Source organism: Rattus norvegicus, chromosome 3 (assembly GCF_021556685.1).
Source record: "Rattus norvegicus strain SHRSP/BbbUtx chromosome 3, alternate assembly SHRSP_T2T, whole genome shotgun sequence".
Taxonomy (NCBI): Eukaryota; Metazoa; Chordata; class Mammalia; order Rodentia; family Muridae; genus Rattus; species Rattus norvegicus.
Genome location: NC_141536.1, coordinates 123,502,894 through 123,508,057, shown reverse-complemented (window position 1 = coordinate 123,508,057; position 5,164 = coordinate 123,502,894).

Sequence of the window (5,164 nt, the reverse complement as noted above, 5' to 3'; positions counted from 1 at the left end):
CAGCCCATCAGTAAGCTAGCACTATGAACGTCTCTGATAGGAGTTCATATTGTTGGAAGAGAATTGGAAGAATCAGTTGTCTGAATTTGTAGTAGAATAATGATTGGGCATGAAATTCCAAACAGCATTTTGGCCAAGTACAGAGAAGGAACTAAAGTGAACTCGCGAGTCCAGCACCGTTGAGACAGCACTTGATATTAAAGGATAATACAATTTCGGCAAATCAGCGATTACCTAAAACGAGACTGACTGTGTGGTGTCTTCGGTGAAGCATGAAGACCTTGATTTTGAATTCAGTCACACCTTTCATAACTTAAACTCTGCATTTTAATGTTCACTGTCGTCTTTGAGAGGCACGTGATGAATGTGTGCGTCCTTCAGCCCGTCCACATTTAAATTCCGGGTACGTGGTGAATGCATGCATCTTCCTGCCCGTCTGCATTTAAATTCCGGGTAGCTTATTAGTTTCTCGTCCTTGGGAGCTGTTTATTGTTTCTCAATGTCAATGTCTTCTGTTGGAATAAAGAGGCAGTGATAGCGTCTGCCTCATGTGGTCATTGCAAAGATGAGGTGAATCATTGGATTCAAAGTCTGGTAGAAGAGCCTTAGGCACGTAAATAACATAAGCTCTCACCACAGGGGTGCATCTGTTTGGCTCCTTCATTTTCAATTTGTGATGCAACTTATTATTCTTGGCCTGTGATTCCTTGAAGGTAGCAGTAATCGAAGATGTTTCACGAATTAGCTATTTCAGCTCAGCGTCTCCTTGTGAGACCACTGGAGTCAAGAACAATTTGTAACCACCAATGACTAGCACAATGCATATCCGCTGGGGTAATGTGTTCACCGTTTAGTGATTTGGGTTGATGTTCTGATCACAAAGTGACTTCCTTACTCTCTATACCAGGACTTCTTTCTGAACCATGAAAACTGGTTTTAAAAAACACATACTAGACAATAAGTCATATCACATAGAAAGGAGAAGATCCCAACCTCCAAGCTCCTGAAAAGACGGCTGTGTTTCAGATAGCTATATGGGTCCCTTTCTCTTCACATAGCTGATATTGCTTATGAATGTTGTAAACCACATTAATTTAGGAACAAAATAATTATTTTCAACCACCTATATCTATATCTACCTTTCTCTCTTTCTCTCTTTCTTTCTTTCCTTCTTCCTTTGTTTCTTTCTTTCTTTCCTTCCTTCCTTCCTTTCTTTCCTTCCTTCCTTCCTTTCTTTCTTTCCTTCCTTCCTTCCTTCCTTCCTTCTTTCTTTCTTTCTTTCTTTCTTTCTTTCTTTCTTTCTTTCTTTCTTTCTTTCTTTCTTTCTTTCTTTCTTTCTTTCTATGTATCTATTGACCAAGCAAAAGATAATTGTGGGCTAATAACCCCCCACACACACCAAAGTTGTAGAATTTAGATACGTTCTAAGAAGTTTTATGCTACTTTCCATATTCAAAGACCTTTTAACTTGTGGGAAAAGTGTCTGTTCACATTAGATGAGAAATGCCAGAGCTCTGTTGAAACTTGCAGCCTGCATATGAAAACAGCCCATTGGCCACAGCTTTGTGTTAAAACACAAAGGCTACGTTCGTTCTTCATTCAATCCACTGAGGCAGTGAAATGTGACAGGAGAAAGTCAGAAACGACCTTGTAAGCCTTGGGAGGCTGTAGAAGTTAGGGTTATTTTCCACTGGTGTTTTGTCAGTGTTTGTTTTTCCCACGGGCCCTTGCCTTTTTTTCTTCTTCCCTTTTTTTCCTTCTGTGCATTACACACGGCAACAGCGCCACCTACTGGCTTGTTCTATCGCTGATTTTTCTGTTGTGATTTTACAGCTTCTTTGGAGGTTTCAGCTAGGGATGGTTTCACTTTCCACGCCTCTGCGCTTGTTCGGCTGAGTACCTTTACGGTAAAGTTGCTTTGCGGCTAACTTAATAGCTCTCCATTATTAAAGGACATTTCAAAATAAACAAAGTGTTCCTATACCACCTTGTCTTTGACATAATAATTCATGTAAATAATAATCTTATTAGTTTTCCTGTTAAGGTATAGTATAAATAAATGCATTATCTTAGGAAACACATAAAATTAGCAACCCAATAACATTAGCCAGTTAAGCAACCTGGTTTGTTTTTATTTCCTTAAATATTGTTTCTGCATCCAAGAGTGGGTGTGTGTGTACCTATAATATATACATCTGTATTATATGTACATACGTGTATAATACCCTGAGAATTAAAGATTATTATCTTCTTCTAAAATGGAATTAAAGGATGTACTTTGTACATGTTTATAACCATGGGGCATTAGAATAACTTTATGAATATACTATTCACTTTCAGACCCTGCTTGCAGAAAATGTAGGCATTCTGCTTTATTTGTATTTTTGCTGAACAGTGAGTTTCATCAACCAGATGAAACGCAAGTCATTGTTGTTTTGAAGCTTGACCTCCTCATGTTTGGTTACTTACAATCACTGACTTGCAACTAAGATTTAAATAAAGATTTGAAAGACAGGGGAAGGGAAGAGTGCTTGACACAGACTATCAAACTGTAGCATGTAAAGGTTTGGCTTGACACAGGGCTGGAGACCAGAATCCATGTGCGATACAGTGAGGAAGGGATCCAGAAGTGGTCAAGGATGTGGTCTTGGGAAAACCTCAGCTGATTCTGCTTGGGAGCATGACGTGTATCCCTTTTGCCAGTCATTGACTGTGAACTTGCCCCTTGGTATGTAGGGAGGTGACTGGAAGCAATTGGTATCCATCTCATATAGTTATACTAACCAGAGAAAGGGATTGAGCCTCACCGAAGGGCACCTCAATGGGGCTCTACCATGCTTCAACAGTGTGCCCACAGATAGAGCCTTCTGCCCAGTAGTACTGCAGGTCCTCAGATTCTTTTGAGTAGCATGCTGTTAGATTCTTGATTCTTTTAGCTGCACTCTGCCTTCAGTTTCTAGTCCTTCCTTCTCTTCGGCACCGTTACTCAGGGGCTAGCTCTCTATATAACAACAGTTGAATATATTATCAATTAGATTTTTAAAAAAATGATTTGAGGTTAATTATTTAATCTACAGTGAGCTTATTTCAAACTGAACCAGAATGGAGTGATAAACCTTGTGGCTAGCTTCTTTTCTATCAAAGGATAGTGAAGAGATAAGCCTTGTGTTTCTTCTGTAAGTTAACCATTTAAACAAGGCAGCACAAAATCATGGCCTGTAAGCCTGGCATCACATAGGCTACTGGCCTTTAAAAATGTATCTAAGGGTTAAAATACAAGAAAAGCATATTAATTAGTGTTCCAATACAAACCAAATCGAGTATCAAGATGGGATCATTTCTGCGTCTGAGATGGAGAAAGAGACGGCCCCTGATAACCTCGCATCTTCCCATCCCTCCATTTGGATAGCTTGGAAGAACTCAACTCAGAATGCACAAAAGTCCCACTGAGGCATCCAGCATGGCTCAAAACTGTGGGGATAAAGGAGGCTGAGAAAGAAGAAGTTGTTATATTTTTAGAGGAGTAAGTGCAAGCCACCAAGACGTCACATGGTTAGGGATTCATCGGTGACATGAGGGCATTTTGTAATCTACTGTAAACATGAGATAGAGTCATCTGTGTAAGGTTCCTCCAGTCTACGAAGCAGTTGTTTAATAGGGGGAAGGTTTTGGAGATCAGGTAAGAAACAACATTTTCCTTTAGCATTTGAGAGAATTGTACCAAACATCATTGAAACTTTTAAAAAAGGAGTCACAGTTTTCAGATATAGCCAATATATTCTGATTCTTCTTTTGCCTTTAAAAATAAAAATGTCAGTATACTCTCATTAATTTCATATTTATAATGTTGTTTGGTGCCAGTAATATTAGCCATTAATCTCAGTTAGAACACCTTCAATATTCACTACAAACCATCACATTTAAGTCTTCTAAGTTGTTTTGTTATTATTATTGTTTTATATATATTTCGTATCATACTTAAGAGTCTCTTATCTCTAACTGGGAAGTCTTGGGAATAGGTCTGTCATGACTAGAACCCAGTTTGTTTTTATTTTGGATTTAATAGCCCTAAGTTGACTGGATCTTACCCTCAAGAATTCCTTTTCTGAGAATACTTTACATGCACAGGCACATATATGAGCACAGTGATAGGGCTGGTGGTTTTTTTTTTATGTTTCCCCCAAGCTTAGACTTTGAAGTTTTCCCTTATGGTCAGCGATGCTATTGGAAGGCTCTAGAAAGTTTAGGAGCAGGGGACCAGTTGGAGGAAAGACTGCTGTATCAGGCCAGGCCTTAGGTTCTTCCTCTCTGCTTTCTAGTTCTGCGGAGCACTCTCTGACGCCATGTCCTGCTTGGCCACAGGTCCCTTGCAATGGGGTCAAGTGACCAGGGACTGAAGTCTCTAAAAATTAAGCCTTTCCTTTTAAAAATTGCTTGTGTTGGGCATTTTATCTCAGTGATACAAGACTGAGCTCAACGATTTTGCGTTTGTATTTGAGAGAGAACTTGGGATTATAAAATTCTTGAGTCACATTTGTTTTCTCAGCACTTTGTAAATGTTACTTTGGTTTCCTGATATTGGTTATTTGAGGAGGAAATAGATAAATTAACTTCTGCCCTTTCTTTCTACGTGCACCGTCTGTCTGGTATAACCACCGTTTCTTAGCAACAGGAGTATTTACTTTTCATCCATCGCATCTGGCTTCCCTGATCTGAAATCTCCTGGAGGTGTTATCTGGTGGATTTTGAGTTCATTGAACTCATAAGATCTCTCCTACAAAAATTTGTGAAATTAATAAACTAGTGACTCAAATCTAGTTGTCTTATTTGGTACAACATGGTTTTCTGAAAGTCATTTTGTGAATGATTTACTCAGTTGTTTAATCCTTATATGATTGTGACATACTGTTCAATACATAAACACACATACACACATCGGTTCACTATGATATATATGCATATATATATATACATATACTTGACTGTACACATGAAAACATATATAGATATATGCAACTTTTTATAATTATTACAGCTTGGTTTAATTAGGTTTCTCACACAGAATAATCTTTTACATTTCTATTTCTGAATTTATATTGCTCTTTTAGGAGAATTTGGGGTGGCCTGCTTTTCACAACAGTTCATTATAAACAGACATTTAAAT